Source organism: Ricinus communis, chromosome 1 (assembly GCF_019578655.1).
Source record: "Ricinus communis isolate WT05 ecotype wild-type chromosome 1, ASM1957865v1, whole genome shotgun sequence".
Lineage (NCBI taxonomy): Eukaryota > Viridiplantae > Streptophyta > Magnoliopsida > Malpighiales > Euphorbiaceae > Ricinus > Ricinus communis.
Window position 1 is genome coordinate 25,954,932 of NC_063256.1, and position 21,837 is coordinate 25,976,768.

At 28.6% G+C, this 21,837-nt stretch overlaps 2 pseudogenes; one reads left to right on the forward strand and one right to left on the reverse strand.

Moving 5' to 3' along the window:
* Nucleotides 1-21,837, forward strand: part of LOC125369901 — a 120,862-nt pseudogene that overhangs the window by 50,363 nt on the left and 48,662 nt on the right.
* Nucleotides 1,078-7,855, reverse strand: LOC125368690 (annotated as a pseudogene).

Sequence of the window (21,837 nt, forward strand, 5' to 3'; positions counted from 1 at the left end):
CGATTATACAAAAGGTTTTAATGAGTAATTTATAGATATTATTATGAGTATATTTCAAATATATTATATACTTAACAATATATAATATAAAGTAGTAATGCGTATAAAATTAAAAATAAAAATCAAAAGATGTACAAAAATAAGAAAAATGTAAAAAAGTACAAAAGTAAAAAATTTCAAAAAGCATATAAAAGTGAAAAAATGTGAAACATATACAAAAGTAGACAAAGATCTAAAAAGTATAAGTAAAAAATTCAAAAGAATAAAAAAAGATTAAAAAAGAATAAAAAGAAAATTAGATTAACCAAAAAATTCGAATTGCGAAATATAAAAATAAATAATTTTTTTGGAAAAATAAATAATGTAATCTCAATAAAATTAAAGAAAAGTTCCAACCCAAATGTACAATTGAAGCAAGTATAAGCCTTAGAAAAATAACATCTAACACATATTTCCATAGTTTAATGATCCCTTGTTTTATGATTTTATCCGTTCCTCAGCTAAATGGAAAATCAATTTTGTCCCTTCAATTGAAGTTTTCTTTTTCTGAAAACCCCTTCAATTGAAGTTATGCAACAAGAAAATGTGGAAAATTTTTAAATTGCTTTCATAAAATAATTTAAGTTAGATATTTTTTATTATAAAATTTAAATTTAAGATTTTATTTAAAAATTGAGATATATATTTATTATATTAATTCTTTTTTTTTATCTTTAAGAAAATATTAGATTTTAAAAATAGATAATATTATTATCAAAATTATTTTTTGTTGGCTCTTTCTTTCATAACATTAATTTTTATGTTCCAAGTTTTTTTTCTAAAAATAAAACGAAATACAACCATAATTACATGAACAATTCAGATAGGACAATGATATTATATACATGCATGACAATAAACCATAATTATTTTCTAGAATTAAGAAGAAAAATCAATTCGTTGAAATTTATTTATATAAAAAATTTCAGCAAAAAAATTAATTTTCTTCCGTTATTGATATGATCATGTCATATAAAGACCAAAAGAAAAAAGAAAACTTTCATATGGGTCAATTTGCATACTCATCACCTAGAACTCCTAATTCTTGCTGGTGACAGTGCATTCTAAAGGAAGTCCTTGAGGAAATCTCTTGGTATCTATGCAATAATTAGAGACCATATAGTTAATCTATACCGATTTAAACTGCTTTTAATTTGTAAGATCTAGCTCCCGAGAGTACCACTTATCATGATTATTAGTACCATTAGAATTAGTGCAGGAAGATTTTCCATTAGACTAAATACAGGCATTAGCTTGGAAGTTTTTGAAAGCAGCAGTAAATGGTGTTTGTGTCCAGTCTGTCTTCACTAGTCCTCCTCTTGTAGCCCAATCATCTGCATTCCATATGCTTGCATAAATCCTCATCGCTTGGCCTTTTGGGTAAGGAGCTCCAATTGATTCCAAGTTCTTGAATTCTTTAATTGGTCAACCGTCAACATAGAATCTGTAAAAAAAAAATATAATAAAAAAGAATTCGGCACCGTAATTTTATAGTAAACTCTTGGCAACATGACATGCACTGTGAGGAACTTATATACACAAACTTACACAATATGCCCTAGATTCTAGAGGACTGAATAGGTGTGAAAATCAGTTGTTGGATCAACCCATAGGTAGAATTGCTGCTCCCTGTTTCCTTTTCCATGTTTTAGTATTATGTTTATTGCAAGAACCAATAAATAACTAAAGAATATATTGTTCCAGAGTGCAGGGAGAGTGTTAATGGTACTTGCATAGAATATGGTAACCGTGCCAGCAGAGTTGCCAGGTACAAGCTTGAGTTGCATATCGAACTTGCCAAAAAGATACTCATTCTTGGACTGGAAGCCTGAGCCAGAGGCTTTGTCTAGGGAAAGTGTGACAACATTGCCATTGTTGAGTATTTTACCACGCCCATCTCCCCATGTGATGTCAACATCTTGGTAAATGTTTCCGGCAACAACCATCAAAGAACCCACCATAACAAGGGATGTTATTAACAAGAGTGTTAAAGAATTTGGCGGACAAGGATAGGTAGCCATGTGAGTATATTCTTCAAGCTTGATAGTGTTTAGGCAAGGCAGTAGTAGTATATGTATTTTTGAGATATGGTACAATTTTTTTCAATTTGGTGACTATTTATAGGAAATCGAAGGAGTGGTAGACTAGGAATTTTTTTTGCACTAAAGAGAAACACAGACAATCACATCAACATCAATAAACATCAAGCAACACTAATCAAAATAACAATCACAAAGCACTTGTAGACTAATATTACTTGTCAAGCATGCGCTTATGTTCGATGATTACCCCATCGTCTAGGAGGTTCTAACTCAATCCCGTTATGCAGTTAAAATCTACTTTTCACATAATGCATGCACGCATATCTTATTAATCACTAAGTCTCATCAATCTCATTTGCATTTAAACGCATGCTTATTGTAAAGGGGAGAGAAGAAAATGCATATACATACATATATGTATAATATACTACTCACACTAAGACGCTCCAAAACTAAGCTCCATCCGTCGCGCTTAATGACACCGGGTTATCTAATCACAAATATAGAAATTAGAGTTTATAAATTTTATATTTCTAATTAATTATCATGAGACTATATTACAAACAATTCAATTAAAATATCAAACAAAAAAATTAAAATAACCCAACATGATTTTTGAAGTAACTCCATCATGCAACTTAATAAAATTAAAGATTAGCTACTAACCCTATCATGGAATTATTTTAAGATGAGGTAGAGGTACTAATCTTAAAAATACAAATTGAGATAGTGCACAAAATAAGAAAATTAAAAAACTTATATTTAGCTCAAGAATAACCTTAAAATAACTTAACTTTTCAAGCATCAGCTTCTAACTAATCACCAGTTCTTCAATTAAAACTCTAAGCAAAGAGCCTCATTACTTGTGCCAACGCAAACCTTATGTTCTTTGAGCTCCAATCTTCAAGCACAGACCATTTTAATAAGCTTCAACTTCTAATCCAGTCATAATAGCTAATGAACAAAAAGTTAGTATCTTAAGCTAGTTTAAAAAGTGGCTAGAAGAGCAACTTAACTCTTCAAGTTGATAGCTTCTAACTCATGATCAGTTCTTCAATTAAAACACTAAACAAAGAGCCTCATCACTTGTGCCGATGCAAACCTTATATTCTTCAAGCTCCAATCTTCAAGCACATACCATTTCTTACAAGCTTCAACTTACAATCTAGTCATAATAGCTAATGAACAGAAAGTTAGTATCTTAAGCTAATTTAAAAAGTGGCTAGGAGACCAAGTGAGTTGGATTTGGACAAAGAAATCTTTTCCATAAACATGCAAAGAGATAATTAGAGGAAGATAATGGTGATTAGTAAAAAATTGTAAGAAATAATGTAGAAAGAAAGAAAAATTAGGATATAAATGATTACTTGAAATATTAAATTTAAAAATAAAATTGTGACTAGATACGGGTTTAAAAATAAAATGATTACTTGAAATATTAAATTAGTAAAAATTTAAAAATAGTACCTTAGATTTGATAGTTTAATATGCTTGAAGGGTCTAAGGTTTCCATTGATATGATTCTAGATAGATCTTGGGTAATGAAATCAAACTTACATACGGGTTTAATCCTTTGATATAGGTTAGGTTCGTACCATTCACCCGTACATTATATCAAATTGGGAAAAGAATAATGAGAAAAAATTGCAATAGGAGTAAATATAAGCAAATGTAGATATATCAACAATTTTTGGAGTAATGATTGAAATATATAAGCAACCATGTAGGTACAGCAGGTGCAAGAACACCCACTGTTAACCAATTCTCATCTTTTTCTTCATTCAACTGTTGGATTGAAATTCATTGCTTACTTCCATATGTTCCTCGAGTAAAACAGAGAGAAGGAAAGTAATTCCTAAGTAGAATAAAAAGAATGAAAGCCCAAAGGTTTAATCCTTCTGAGTAAAGAATCACTCATGCTTACTTATTGTAGAATGTCAAAGTTATTACAGAAGACCCTGACATAAACAAAATGATCAAAATAAAACATGCTGTTTTTTTATCAATTAATGACCAGAATAACAGTAGAAACTTCTATTAGTCACCTGACAGACATAGCTTTCTGCATATGAAAGCACAATAAAAAGCTAAATATTTATTGTGATGGATTTATGTATATTCCGTGAAACACTGCACTGTAAATTTGATAAGAAGATTAATTTACTGGTATTTGTTTTGCTTCTATAATATAGCTACATCTCCCAAAGGACAAATAGATAACCGAGAAGTAACCATGATATGGAAGAAAAGAACAATTGGCAAAAAAGCATTCATGCAAGTTGCATGTTTGAATCTTACTGGCATGCATGGAAAAGTTACGAGGGGCAGTACCCTTACAACCCGTGAAAATTAAGCTACTCCCTCCTAGTTTGTATCACAGAGCATTTCAGACAAACGTTCAAGATATAATACAAGTAGAATCATGAAAGTATTGATATCAAGAATCAAATTAGTCATTGTTTTAAGCAACAACTATGAAAAACAAATAGATCTGACTGTTGCTTAATATAATTATTATATCAATATATTTAGTTACATTATGTACAATTTCCATCCAACATCCAAATTCCAATAAAATCTCATCCTAGCAAACCTATTAGCATAAAAATGCACAAGTCTCATGCGTTGGCAAGAAAATATATGGTTTCTGTTTTTTTGTATTGTGATAAACATTAAATTCAAGCAGTTGCTATTTATAATTGGTACCATACTAAAATCATTTCAGAAATTCAAATATGTGCAAGTTCAGTATCAGAACTTTAATTAGAGAGACAAAGAAGAAATAATGTTAAAATCACACATTGTTTTAATAGAAACAAAAAGTGCAAAAGATACAATTTACTAACTTTTACATTTCAATCATCACAAATTTTATTTATTTAACGATAAAAGCAGGCAACAAGCAGTTGATATAACATTTCGACAACTTATGAGGAAAATGAAACTATAATACTTATCATTTTAAAAATATATATGCACGCATATATTCAAACACAATGGCAAATAAAAATCAGTTAAAAAATAAATAAACAAATAAAAGTCCAACCTGAAACCTCGTCTTCCATTTCTAATATTTGATTAAATAAATATGACGCTTCCTCTAGAAAAAAAAACTAGAAATCTTAAATATTAAAACTAAAATTTAAAGAAAATCAAATAAATTGTAATGCAATTGAATTGACAGACTAATAATAAAAGATAATTTTCGGTATCACCATAAGTATGTGTTGTGTGATTAAATAGCACTTTTATTTTATGCCGAGATCGCCGCATAGTTTTGTCTATGGAAGTAAATATATTTAGTTTGAAAATAAAGAAAGAAAATTAAATATTAAAATTTAAATTATGAATCTTAGTACCAAGGAAAATGGTACCATGAGAAGAAATTAGAGATGCAAGAAAGCGGTTAGAGTCCTCATTGTTAGAGTGCATTAACATCAACATCCTATTTGCCTCTTCCAGCTTCATCAGCTTATCGTATCCCCTTTTGAATAATTCTTTATTCAATTTATTTTTTCACGAAATTGACGCAACAAGTAGTACTGCATAAGAAAGGGAGAACCTTTTTTCTTGGCATAAAATCCCAACCAAACAGGGTAGTCTCCTGTTTTCTTGTCAAGAATAATACATGAAAAACTCTAGCAATTGGAAAAATAAAATAAAAGAGAAAATATCTTTTTATCTTGCCAACAGAGTCAAAATTATAGAATAACAAAAACTATCAAAACTTCAATAAAACAACAAAATAACCAAAACCCATTAAAGAAAAAGCACTAAAAACTATCAAACGACATGGTACTTTTTGGGATGTTGCTCAAGATTTAGAAGTCAACAGTTGTTTTTTCTTCTCTTGTTTCTAGTACTGCTACAGTATGCAACAGATTTGTGTTAAATATGTAGAGAGAAAATGTTAAAAATATATGTTTATTTTGAACAATTCTTATTAATTTCCTATTTCTGAAATAAATTATTATTTTCTTCTTCTCCTGAGACCAATCATTATTTAGCAGCTATGTTATGGCTTTCACTATTAAAGAATGAAGATTAGCATCCCTATATGCTTAGTGAAAATACAAAATATAGTAATCCAATAAAAGTATAATTCCTACTCCTGTAAGATATTTTCATACTGACCAAATGAATTTTTACCCAAGTCTACATAGTAGTACTATTGAAGAGTCCAATCAGATCTAGTTCCTCTAGTTGGCCATCCTGATTTTGTATGTCTTCTAGCTGCGGTGATTCCAAATTTTGGGTGTTTGCATCTTGTTGAACCTCCTGTATGAATTTTTACCCAAGTCTACGTAGTAGTACTATTGAAGAGTCCAATCAGATCTAGTTCCTCTTGTTGGCCATCCTGATTTTGTATGTCTTCTAGCTGTGGTGATTCCAAATTTTGGGTGTTTGCATCTTGTTGAACCTCCTGTTGTGGGCCTTGTAGGAGCCAATACTGATAGGAAACAGAAACACAGAAGCAAAAATTACAAGAACTGAGTATTACCATAAGCAACCTGCTATGATTTATGAAGTCGCCGAACCAACTTCTGCAAATTAGAACAAACAAAATGGTATCAACACAAAATCAAACCAAAGAACCATATTTTAATGTCCATCAACACAATTATCAGATATCAGGTGGCATCACAGAAACAAGAGCTTTTAATTAAAATGATCAAGAAAAGAAATGACGGTATTGTGATTACTAATAAAATTGAGGATTTTCACTCCTTCTATGTTGCAACGGATGAAATATGGAGACAAGCTGACAGTTGGGCTTTTTTGCTCTGCTTGAATCAAAGGATTATTTTTTCAAAAATTTAAAAATTCTACTAGTGGAAGAAAAGGAGATTATTTTTTTCCTCGGCACAAAATCCCAACCAAACAGGACATTCTTTTGTTTTCTTTTTTTCAAGAATAACAAATGAAGCTCTAACAATTGGAAAAGTAAACAATTTTTTTATTTATTTTGCCAATAGAAATCCGAAAACTGATTGCACACAAAAACTTCATTAAACCCATTTGAAGAATAAGAACTAAGAAATATGAAAAGACATGCTAGATTTAGAAAGTCCAGATTTATTGTTTTCTTCTCTTCTTCCTATGACTACTGCAATATGCAACAGATTTATGTCAAATGCTTGAAAATAAACCTATTTCCCTAGTTTAAACAAGAAAGTTACAACAATCAAACTAAATCTATAGAAGAATAAGTAGCATCACAGGAATAAGGAACAAAAGAGAGGCATTTTGATTAAACTGAAATTGAGGATTTCAGCCTTAGGAGAATCGCAGGATTCATTGTGGGTTTCACAACTGGGTGAAAGGAAAAGAATGGAGGGAAAAGAACGTTTCAGATGCTCTTAAGAGAGTGGACCCTTAATATTACTCATCAACGGTAAAAAATTTCCTAATTAGCTACATTTTCCTCTTCCTCAATTTCAAAGAAAATCCTTGTTCTTTTTTACCGTTAGAATTTACTACATTTCTATTTTATAAGTAATTTCAAAATCTTAATTTAAAGTGAAAGATTTTTAGCTTAGCATTTCTATATTAATCAATGAAAAAATAATTTTCGCTGAATTTATTAAGAAAGGAAATACAACTTTAATAAGATTGCAAGTGAAAAAAAAAATTAGATAGTGTTATTGTCACATTCTAACTAGAAAACTTATGTTTAACAAAAAAAAAAAAACCATTTCATTCGCCAATCGGGATAATAAAAATTTCATTGGACACATAGAATTTTCACCATAACCAATTATAATATTTTTCATGTTTTCTCTAATAAAGAAAGTAACTTTTTAGTTTGTCTTTAAAACATCTTATTTATTTAATTTATTTTTTTGATATTAAAATGATAAGTATATTTTTTTTATGCAATTCAATATTCATATTAATTTTATATTATCCTTTCAAAATATTTTAATTTTTTTATTTTATCTGTTCAATATGATTCATAATATGAAGTAATATTTTTAATCCATTCCATAAAATAGAGTAGTTATTCCTTTCTTTATTTTAATTTTAGAAACTTATTTTTATATTTTAATAATAGCTATTCTTAAAAATGTTTACAAATTATTAGAAGGACTAACAAATAAGAACTTTGAAAATAATAATCATAAAAGTAAATTAAAGAGGAAAGTTTAATACAAAAAAATAAAACTAAATTTGAGAAATATTTTATATGGTATTTCATTGATTTTGTATAACTTGATAATTTATTATGAGTAAAATAGTATTTTAAATCTAAGTATTTTTATTTTTGTCTTGTCTTAACAAAATAGAGTGTGCAATAACACCACCAGTTCCAACTATGGCAAAAGTTGTCGTTAGAGTACTATTCAAATAGGCTTCTCGTAATCAATATTATTTTTTCACTTCTTAGTGTTTTTTCTTCATCTCTTTTTGGTACACATTTTAGTACTCTATAATCTTTAATCGTCCATAACCGAAAATAAATAATTTTTAGTAGTATATTTATCGATCCTCTTGCAACATGTTTCCTATTATGTTTAATGATCTTTTTCACCATTTATATTTTTCATATCTTTTCAAAGTTTTATTATATATCCATCGAATATGACTATGTGCATGAGTTTATAATTAATTATTTTATTCGAATATGATCTATTTTTAATAAAAAAAATTATTAGCTGAGCTATACTTTCTTTACCTTAAATTTAATTTTTAATCATTTTTTAAAATTTATATATGAGTTATCTTTTTGCTCAAAGTTACAATTGCCTTTTATCAACCCAAACAATAATATTCCCTTTTCAATTTGGAGAATTTTGTGAAAATTGACTTATGTATAATGATTTTGGTGTATATGACACAATAATAGCAAGAGGAATTAATTTAAGGTCTGATGTGAATAAATAGATAGATAAAGTAATTTTAATCTAACTAGAGAAGAAAAGGAAAAAAAATAAGGATGATTTGTTAATGTAAGAGATTCACCATAAATCATGTAGTCATTGTTTTTAAATGCTCATTTAAAGGATATAATTTGGTACAATTTTTTAGAATTACATGTGATTTATCTTCTTAAAAAATGTACATTTGTCTTAAATGAGATTTGAAATTGATTATTTTGATTATATTAATATTTTGATTGCATTTCTCTAAAAATTGAATTAATGCTATCTTAGATTTAATTTTATATAATATTTAATTCTCCTCATTAGATTTTTTTATCAGCCAATCTAGTCAAAAGACACAATTTATAAATAAATAAATAATTTAATCTTTAAATTTAATAATAAATTTGAAAGAGAACACAAATTATTTTTGGTAACTCAATTTCAACTATGTACTAATTTTAGCTTGGTGAATGAGCCACTTAAAACTTTTTAAAATTAAGAGTGTTTGACATTGTTATTGGAAAATAATTGATAATTTTCTAGAAAAGCAGTCGACAGCTACAACTTCAATTTACAACAACTCAAATTTGAAACTTCTAACCAACTCTTAATTTTAAAACGAATAGACTAAATTAACCTTTTATTATTTAGTTAATCTTATTTACTATTCTTTTATTTTTAATTTAAAATAACTTAAATTTGAATTTATTTTACAAATAAATAAACAACAATTTAAAGTATTTCTTAAATCCCTCAAAAATACTAATTTAATATTAAAATAAAATATTTATTATTTCTTTTATAAAATTCTTTTAGAAGAATAAGTAATGTTGCACTTTAATAAAAAAGAGAAAAAATAATTAAATTAATATCTACATCATTAAAAATATAAACGACAACAACTATAGATGATTTTATCAAACATAATTATCAATAAGCTATTAACTTAGCCAAACAGGTCCTAATCACTGTTCAATGCTTTGAACAATAGGAAGCCACTATGCCATTTTGCTTTTTCTTTTCTTTTTTTTCGTAGACTTCTTTTTCTTGTCATAAATTTTTTAGTTTGTCTTTAAAACATCTTATTTACTTAAGTTGTTTTTTTTATATTAAAATTTATATTTATTTTATGCAATACAATATTCATATTAATTTTATATTTATCCTTTTAAAAATTTTAATTTTTTACTTTATCTGTTCAATATTATTCATAATATGAAGTAATATTTTCAATCCATTCTATAAAATAGAGCAATTATTCCTTTTTTTATTTTAATTAAAATTACTTAGAGACTTATTTTTATATTTTAATAATAGCTACAAATTGACTAAAATAAATTGACGTGTTTACTGTTCGAATTTGATTGCAACCAATTCTAATTTTGATCCATGTAATTACGCATTTGATATTTTTAACTACATTAACAAATTTAAGTAGAAATATAGAATAAGTATTTATATCATATTAAAATAGTAATAATGTTTGCTAATAGTTTTTTTTCCTAATTTCTTCTAATAATGATCTCAGGTGATTAATATAAATATAGAAATTGAAATGGTAATTAATTATTTATAAGAAACTGATGTAAACCTTCTAAGGAAGAGAATGATAGACGCCAAGATTGATACTTATAAGGTTTGCCAAAAGATATTTGCGGAACTATCACCCTTATTGATAAAGAAATAAGATCAATAGCTATAATGGAATACACTTAATTAATCCTAGAAACTAACAAGTTAATAGAATTAAATTAAGGTAGAAGTGAAATCATAACCTAAACAATAAGTTTTAATCTCAAGAACACTTAAAAAAACTCTTTAAGCAAAAACAAGGTTTTCTATTCAATCAAAGATATGTGTTTGCCGAATTACATAGCTCTATTTATAGAGTTTAAAACATATTAATCCTAATCCTAGAATGACTAGGATATGTGGCCAAGATTTCTAAATAAATAAAACTTTGAATTAAAAGAAAAGAAAACTTCTATTTTAACTTGGACTTGTTAAAAGAAAACTCCTAGTTTGACTTGGACTTTGATTGTGAATATTCAACCTTGGACTTGGACTTTATGTTTGGGCTTGAATTCAACATAAATCAGAGTTGATCTTCATGTCTTTACGTTGGGCTTTAATCCATGAATGAAATACAATTAATCAAAGTTGAATCTTGATCTTCTAAGTCCAACTCGCTATCCTTGCTTCTTGAATGCATCTTATCTATCACGTGGACCATGAAAGAACACAAGGCAGCCTTGAATCTCTTGCTTCTAGCTCGTGTGATTGGACCCTCATACTTCAATGAATCCATTTGTGGCTTCCTTGGTGGTAAAGAATCAGCCTTGATTTCATCAGAAACATTTAAAACTAAATTGTGATCGTCCAAGCATGTACTATAAAATAACAATTTTTAAGATTCTACAATTAGATTGAATTATAGTTAATGACTGAAAACTCTAATGAAATTGAACTTCTAGAAGTACACTTGTATTTAATGAATTATTAATATAATCTATTATTAAATTAAATTAATAATGATTAAATTAAGTCAATTAATACATAATTAATAAGACTATATCAGTAACTTCATTTGCTCCCCTCCTTGTCGCACTACAATATATATTATAATAAGTATGTTTCAAATTGTCTTTTAAATAAACTTAATCAATGCAGCACCATAAAAGAGGAAAATGTCATAATTGAATAAATAATGGATGGGAGGGTGTATTTTATTGCTATTGTTTATTGAATAATAAGAATCTATAAGATATAAGGATTTGAAAATTACATTCTATATGTTGATGGCAGTGTTTTAGATAACAATTTCGTCAATAATGGTATCAGAACTAATCACATTGTACCGGACCGAATAAGCCATTGCTCCCATGTTTTTAAATAATTCTTATTTGACTGTGTAAATTTAGGAAATAAAGATAATTTGAGATATTAAATTTATAAACAAAATGTAAAATTAAATTGTTATATTCTAACTTACTCACGCAAGAGTACATGCGTATACATGCCATATTTCACTTTTATCCTCCTATTAAATGAAAACTATTATTCTAATAATTGTATAATAAAATATATCTTCCATATAGTAAAAGGGAGTGTGTCCTCTACATGTGTTGCCACCTCAAGTAACATCCCACAATCAATCCATTACTGTTTACTTAATCCATCCATCCTAATTGGGAAACATAAATCCACTAACAACTATTTAATATTAAAAAAAATTAATTCATATAATATCTTCCTATTGCAAATTTTATTATTATAAAAAAATATCAATCTAATTTTAAGTACAAAAGAAATTAAATTTAAAGACTTGACTTATCTAAAATTCTAAAATATTAAAGTATAGACTACTGCAACTAAACTCGAGTTATTTAATAATTTTCTAGTAAAACAATCATTTAAAATAACTATCAACAAAATAATCAAAGCACCACGAAATTATTAAATGATAAAATTTAAATTATTATAAATTTCTTCTATGAGTACACCCTAGACCCATCAATATCTCTAATACCACATTATTTAAAACCTCTTTGAGCATTCACACAACTACGACACACTAATTATTATTTAAAGCCTCTCTGACCAATCACAAACAATTCATTGATAAGCAATTATATTACTATGCACTCGCAATCTCCATACAGTTTACTGTGACATCTCGAGTGCCGAACGTCATCCATACAGAGAACTTTGATCCATCGAGTCTTGTTCGAGCGGTTCAATATACTTTAATAATTTTCAGTAAAATATATTTTAGTATACTTTTCATCTTCGCTTTGTTTAAAACTTGCAACATTATGTCTGAGACTGGCCGACCAATATGCTACTCGACATATTTGAAATGAAACTTATATGATGCATGAGTGAACACGTGCGACTCGATGCATGTGAAGTGTACTGAAAGATCATCGGACACAACGCTCAAGTTTAAAACTTTGTGAAATTGATAAAACCATTTCGAAAATAGTTTCAATCTTTTTTAAAATGGTTATAATACTCTTAAAAATCTATAGGTTCATTTCGAAGTCTCGTGGATCATAATTCTCTGAACGTCCGACTCTCTAGATCCACTAAGAATATGATCCTCCGATGGCGAGAGGGTCTCCACTTTCGTTGTCGAATTAGTCTATTTGGATAGTGGCAATATTTTTTTCTGACGACTAATTAACATCATAATAAATATCAAACACAGACAATCACATCAACATCAATAACCAGCAAGCAACACTAATAAAAAATAACAATAACAAAGCATTTGTAGACCAATATTACTTGTCAAGCGTGCACCTATCTTCGATTATTACCCCATCGTCTAGGAGGTTCTAACTCAATCCTATTATGTAGTTAAAATCTACTCTTTCACATAACGCATGCGCGCATATCATCTTAATCACTAAGTCTCATCAATCTCATTCGCATTTAAATGCATGCTTATTGCAAAGGGGATAGGAGAAAATGCATATACATACATACATGTATAATATATTACTCACAGTAAGACGCTCCAAAACTAAGCTCCATCTCTCACGCTTAATGACTCCGGGTTATCTAATCATAAATATACAAATTAGAGTTTATAAATTTTATATTTGTAATTAACAATCGTCAGATTATATTACAAATAATTCAATTCAAACATCAAACAAAAAGTCATGCAAAAAAAAATTAAAATAATCCAACACGACTTTTGAAGTAACTCCGCCATGCAACTTAATAAAATCAAAGATTAGCTACTAACCCTATCATGGAATTATTTAGGTATGAGATATTAAATTTATAAATTTAATATCTCAAATTATCTCAAATAAAGATAATTTGAGATATTAAATTTATAAACAAAATGTAAAATTAAATTGTTATATTCTAACTTACTCACGCAAGAGTACATGCGTATACATGCCATATTTCACTTTTATCCTCCTATTAAATGAAAACTATTATTCTAATAATTGTATAATAAAATATATCTTCCATATAGTAAAAGGGAGTGTGTCCTCTACATGTGTTGCCACCTCAAGTAACATCCCACAATCAATCCATTACTGTTTACTTAATCCATCCATCCTAATTGGGAAACATAAATCCACTAACAACTATTTAATATTAAAAAAAATTAATTCATATAATATCTTCCTATTGCAAATTTTATTATTATAAAAAAATATCAATCTAATTTTAAGTACAAAAGAAATTAAATTTAAAGACTTGACTTATCTAAAATTCTAAAATATTAAAGTATAGACTATCGCAACTAAACTCGAGTTATTTAATAATTTTCTAGTAAAACAATCATTTAAAATAACTATCAACAAAATAATCAAAGCACCACGAAATTATTAAATGATAAAATTTAAATTATTATAAATTTCTTCTATGAGTACACCCTAGACCCATCAATATCTCTAATACCACATTATTTAAAACCTCTTTGAGCATTCACACAACTACGACACACTAATTATTATTTAAAGCCTCTCTGACCAATCACAAACAATTCATTGATAAGCAATTATATTACTATGCACTCGCAATCTCCATACAGTTTACTGTGACATCTCGAGTGCCGAACGTCATCCATACAGAGAACTTTGATCCATCGAGTCTTGTTCGAGCGGTTCAATATACTTTAATAATTTCGGTGAAATATATTTTAGTATACTTTTCATCTTCGCTTTGTTTAAAACTTGCAACATTATGTCCGAGATCGGCCGACCAATATGCTACTCGACATATTTGAAATGAAACTTATATGATGCATGAGTGAACACGTGCGACTCGATGCATGTGAAGTGTACTTGAAAGATCATCGGACACAACGCTCAAGTTTAAAACTTTGTGAAATTGATAAAACCATTTCGAAATAGTTTCAATCTTTTTAAAATGGTTATAATACTCTTAAAAATCTATAGGTTCATTTCGAAGTCTCGTGGATCATAATTCTCCGGGCGTCGACTCTCTAGATCCACTAAGAATATGATCCTCCAAAGAACTGAGAGGGTCTCCACTTTCGTTGTCGAATTAGTCTATTTGGATAGTGGCAATATTTTTTCCCGACGACTAATTAACATCATAATAAATATCAAACATGACAATCACATCAACATCAATAACCAAAGAAGCAACACTAATAAAAAATAACAATAACAAAGCATTTGTAGACCAATATTACTTGTCAAGCGTGCACCTATCTTCGATTATTACCCCATCGTCTAGGAGGTTCTAACTCAATCCTATTATGTAGTTAAAATCTACTCTTTCACATAACGCATGCGCGCATATCATCTTAATCACTAAGTCTCATCAATCTCATTCGCATTTAAATGCATGCTTATTGCAAAGGGGATAGGAGAAAATGCATATACATACATACATGTATAATATATTACTCACAGTAAGACGCTCCAAAACTAAGCTCCATCTCTCACGCTTAATGACTCCGGGTTATCTAATCATAAATATACAAATTAGAGTTTATAAATTTTATATTTGTAATTAACAATCGTCAGATTATATTACAAATAATTCAATTCAAACATCAAACAAAAAGTCATGCAAAAAAAAATTAAAATAATCCAACACGACTTTTGAAGTAACTCCGCCATGCAACTTAATAAAATCAAAGATTAGCTACTAACCCTATCATGGAATTATTTAGGTATGAGATATTAAATTTATAAATTTAATATCTCAAATTATCTCAAATAAAGATAATTTGAGATATTAAATTTATAAACAAAATGTAAAATTAAATTGTTATATTCTAACTTACTCACGCAAGAGTACATGCGTATACATGCCATATTTCACTTTTATCCTCCTATTAAATGAAAACTATTATTCTAATAATTGTATAATAAAATATATCTTCCATATAGTAAAAGGGAGTGTGTCCTCTACATGTGTTGCCACCTCAAGTAACATCCCACAATCAATCCATTACTGTTTACTTAATCCATCCATCCTAATTGGGAAACATAAATCCACTAACAACTATTTAATATTAAAAAAAATTAATTCATATAATATCTTCCTATTGCAAATTTTATTATTATAAAAAAATATCAATCTAATTTTAAGTACAAAAGAAATTAAATTTAAAGACTTGACTTATCTAAAATTCTAAAATATTAAAGTATAGACTATCGCAACTAAACTCGAGTTATTTAATAATTTTCTAGTAAAACAATCATTTAAAATAACTATCAACAAAATAATCAAAGCACCACGAAATTATTAAATGATAAAATTTAAATTATTATAAATTTCTTCTATGAGTACACCCTAGACCCATCAATATCTCTAATACCACATTATTTAAAACCTCTTTGAGCATTCACACAACTACGACACACTAATTATTATTTAAAGCCTCTCTGACCAATCACAAACAATTCATTGATAAGCAATTATATTACTATGCACTCGCAATCTCCATACAGTTCGTGACATCTCGAGCCGAACGTCATCCATACAGAGAACTTTGATCCATCGAGTCTTGTTCGAGCGGTTCAATATACTTTAATAATTTTCAGTAAAATATATTTTAGTATACTTTTCATCTTCGCTTTGTTTAAAACTTGCAACATTATGTCTGAGACTGGCCGACCAATATGCTACTCGACATATTTGAAATGAAACTTATATGATGCATGAGTGAACACGTGCGACTCGATGCATGTGAAGTGTACTGAAAGATCATCGGACACAACGCTCAAGTTTAAAACTTTGTGAAATTGATAAAACCATTTCGAAAATAGTTTCAATCTTTTTTAAAATGGTTATAATACTCTTAAAAATCTATAGGTTCATTTCGAAGTCTCGTGGATCATAATTCTCTGAACGTCTGACTCTCTAGATCCACTAAGAATATGATCCTCCAGTAAACTGAGAGGGTCTCCACTTTCGTTGTCGAATTAGTCTATTTGGATAGTGGCAATATTTTTTTCTGACGACTAATTAACATCATAATAAATATCAAACACAGACAATCACATCAACATCAATAACCAGCAAGCAACACTAATAAAAAATAACAATAACAAAGCATTTGTAGACCAATATTACTTGTCAAGCGTGCACCTATCTTCGATTATTACCCCATCGTCTAGGAGGTTCTAACTCAATCCTATTATGTAGTTAAAATCTACTCTTTCACATAACGCATGCGCGCATATCATCTTAATCACTAAGTCTCATCAATCTCATTCGCATTTAAATGCATGCTTATTGCAAAGGGGATAGGAGAAAATGCATATACATACATACATGTATAATATATTACTCACAGTAAGACGCTCCAAAACTAAGCTCCATCTCTCACGCTTAATGACTCCGGGTTATCTAATCATAAATATACAAATTAGAGTTTATAAATTTTATATTTGTAATTAACAATCGTCAGATTATATTACAAATAATTCAATTCAAACATCAAACAAAAAGTCATGCAAAAAAAAAATTAAAATAATCCAACACGACTTTTGAAGTAACTCCGCCATGCAACTTAATAAAATCAAAGATTAGCTACTAACCCTATCATGGAATTATTTAGGTATGAGGTAGAGGTACTAACCTTAGAAATAAAAATTAAAATAGTGAACAAAATAAGAAAATTAAAAAGTTATATTTAGATAAAGAATAACCTTAAAACAACTTAACTTTTAAAATATTAGCTTATAACTGATCATTAGTTCTTCAATTAAAACTCTAAACAAAGAGCCTATCACTTGTGCTGACACAAACCTTATGTTGTTCGAGCTCCAATCTTCAAGCACATACCATTTTTAACAAGCTTCAACTTCCAATCCAGTCATAATAGCAAATGAACAAAAAGTTAGTATCTTAAGCTAGTTTAAAAAGTGGCTAGGAGAGCAACTTAACTCTTCAAGTTGATAGCTTCTAACTCATGATCAGTTCTTCAACTAAAACTCTAAACAAAGAGCCTCATCACTTTTGCAGACGCAAAACTTATGTGCTTCGAGCTCCAATCTTCAAGCACAGACCATGTCTAACAAGCTTCAGCTTACAATCTAGTCATAATAGCTAATGGAGAAAAATTAGTATCTTAAGCTAGTTTAAAAAGTGGCTAGGAGACCAAGTGAGTTGGACTTTAATAATGAAGTCTTTCCTATAAACATGCAAAGAGATAATAATTAAAGGAAGGTAATGGTGATTAATATAAAACTGTAAGAAATATATAGAAAGAGAAAAATTAGGATATAAATGATTACTTGAGATATTAAATTTACAAGCAAAAGGTAAAATTAAATTGTTATATTCTAACTTACTTATGCAAGAGTACATGCATATCCATGCCATATTTCGCTTTTATCCTTCTATTAAATGAAAACTATTATCCTAATAATTCTATAATAAAATATATCTTCGGTATAGTAAAAGGAAGTGCATTCTCTACATATATTGCCACCTCAAGTAACATTCCACTATCAATCCATTATTGTTTACTTAGTCCATCCATCCTAATTAGAAAATATAAATCTACTAACAACCATTTATTATTAAAAAAATTAATTCATATAATATCTTCCTCTTCCAAATTTTATTATTATAAAAAAAATATCAATCTAATTTTAAGTTCAAAATAAATTAAATTTAAAGACTTAACTTATCTAAAATTCTAAAATATTAAAGTATAGCCTAATTGGAAAATATAAATCCACTAACAACCATTTATTATTAATAAATTTCATTCATTTTTATCATCGTAATTATTTTGGCTTTATATGCTAAAAGAAATTATTCCAAGCACATATCGGAAGTTCTAGTTTTATCCTAACAGATTCTATACTAATATTGCAAATGAAACTATTGGTCAAATAATTATTTCTTTTATATTTCATTTTGTCCTTTGTTTTGATTTGCTGTCTTTTCTCACCCGTGTAGTTAATGTGAAGTTAAATGATATTTATAAGAACTTAAGGTCAATTTCATATCAGTTTCTTAGATGTCATTTCTAAGTTAAATATCAATTTTAACTAATTTTTATGTCATCAAGAATTTATTCAATGATGCCTTATCACTAGTTTTTAACGAATCAATTCGAAAAATTTTACTTTATTTACAATTCTTTCGGGATCTTAAAAGTACTTAACTGTTAAGGATGAATTTGAGAGATTGAAAAGTGTTTCTCTAATTTTAACCTTTTTGAATAATTTTTAAATTTTAAAAATTATTTTTACAAAAAGCAGATAAATGTATGTTTTCCCATAAAAAATAGTGTATAAAAATTAAAATAATTAATATATTAAATTAAAAGATTCAAATCCATTTCTTGAACACCCAAACGCACTAAATGCACCGTAAATAGTTAGCGAAAGCTAATTTCTAGTGATTTTACCAACTAGAAGCTTATGCTATGACAAACTCAATCATTCTCATATTATTAATAAGCATTACAAAATATTTATTCTCATTTCTCACCTTTTGAAATTCAATTAAATTTGTTTCAATTAAATTTTAATTTTTGACCTGATTTCATTCGGTGAATCTAGGCTTTTAATTCATAAATTTTAAACAACTAACTCAAAAATTAAATTTATTTAAATAAAATATTAAAAAAATATATAAATAATAAAAATCAACCGCCGAACTTATTAATTGTAATTGTTTTTGTAGCGACTCGGAACCAGATCACATGAGATATTGTCCGCTTTGCCCCCACTAGCCTCACGGTTTTGTCCCTTTGGTGGGTTTGAGAACTTCCCAGGAGGTCCCCCATCCTATAATTTCTCTGAACCAAGCACGTCTAACTTTGAAGTTCCTACAACTCTACAACCAAACAACCAAAAAACACCTCATGTGATTAATTCCAACTCTTTATATATATATATATTACTCCATTATCAAAAGCATACAAAAGACGTGGAGCCCCTCATTCCACTATGAAGGGCATCCAAAGCTTCAAGGTTGAAGACCTCTATAAATAGAGGAGTTTTCCAAAGAGCAAGGCAGACTGAAAAATAACAAGAGACTCTTGTATTCTTCAAGTCATACCATTAGAAATATAGTGAGAAAAGAGAGTGTAGAGTGATTGTGAGAAATCCATCTTCCTCTTGTATTCAATTACTCTTGTAAGTTATATTTCTTTTGTTTAAAGCTTTCTGTACAGAATCCTTCCTCAATAGTTAAAACGCTTTGAAAATTTTACTTTTCTATATACTCATTGGATTTGAAAAGTTTTGTTTGTGACAAAACTATTTCTTGAGAGTTGGGCTTTGAAATACTTTGAGAGCTCTGAGATAGGTTTTGAGGGAAAATTTCTATCTCAGGTTTTGAAAAAGAGATAGAAAGTATACCTTTACCTTTGTTGAAAGAAGAGGATGTCTTTGGAGAGACTTCGGGGTGAAGTTGTATCATTTGCTTTGAATATTCTTCGACCCTTTTTAGAAATTCAGGATCTTGCTGTGCAAGCCACTCCTGAATTTGTAATTGCTGTTGGGCCGGATCTACCTTACTTTTGTCAATTTCTTCCTGGATGATTTCGGTCCAGGTTCGGATAGGCTTTGAAGAGAAGAGTAAAATCTCCTTCTTTGGACTTTGAACAGGCTTTGAATTTGCTGTTGACTTTTCTTTTTTTACTTTTGATTTTCTTGGCATTTTCACTCCTATTTTTGAAGGAACTCTCTGGTTAGAAAGTCTGGAATTGAATTCGAATTTCATCTTATGTATTCGATGTCAAAATCAAAAACAAAAAGAATGGCCTGCCATCTGGCAAAAATCTGTTTTGAAGACTGGATTTTGAGCTTTTCTGATTGGCTTATTTCTTTTGGATGACCAGTGTTGGAGATTGGAGAGGTAAAGACTACAAGAGGTTCTTGGATTTGGCTTTCTATCCTAACAAGCTGCTTCCCTATTGTATTAAGATAGGTATTCGAGAAATTGCTCTGTTAAACAATATTCTTGACATTTTTCTCAAGATCTTCTCCTATCAATTTGTAAGGTGTAGCCTCTATTTCATTCTCTCCATAAGGAATAGTTATTTTCCTAAGGGGAGGATGTTCGACCGATGGTTTGGTTTTCCCGACCTTCCACTCGGAGCCTTGTTTCTTACAAAGAATGTGACTAATAAGCTTTTCTTTGAAAGGATAAAGAATACTATTTTCTTTGCAATAAATCTAAAACCAATCAAAAATTTGATTTGGATCTTTTTTTTTTATGCAAAATTGATAGTATCTCTCTTGAATACTGTCTTTTTCTTGTAAAAAATGCAAAAAGAACCAAAGTTTTTTTAGAATGGTTTTTCTTTGAATAGAAATCTTCATGTAAAAGCTTTTTATTAATTTGAAAATCTTTTGAAATCATGTTGATTTCTGTTTCTAGATTTTGTGTTATTGCAGATGGTGATGGTGAAGAGAGGGTAGAGACGGTCTCTATATCATCATCATCTTTCTTTGATTCATTATAGACGGGTCTGGCGATATTGCTTTGGTAATCAACATTCTGTAATATAGTGTTTGAGCTTGGGATATCAGATGTTGAAAATCTTGGTTGTGTTTGAGATGGAGTTGGTTCTTTGTAAGGAGCATAAATAACATAAGGTATTTTTGATACCCTTACAATATCTATAGTCGATTTTTTAATACTTGTCTTTAGGATTGAAAATGTCATTCATGACTTTTTAAAATTCAGAATGAGCATTTTTTAATCCGAAGGGCATTACATTCCATTCGTACTGGCCAAATGGAACTGTAAAAGCAGTTTTGTACTTGTCTTTAGGATGAATCTGGATTTGCCAAAATCTTGATTTCATATCAAACTTTGAAAAAATAAAAGCAGAATGAAGCTTTTAAATAAGATCTTTTTTGTTTGGAATTGGGTATCTAATCTACTTTAGGGCTTTATTCAAAGGTTTG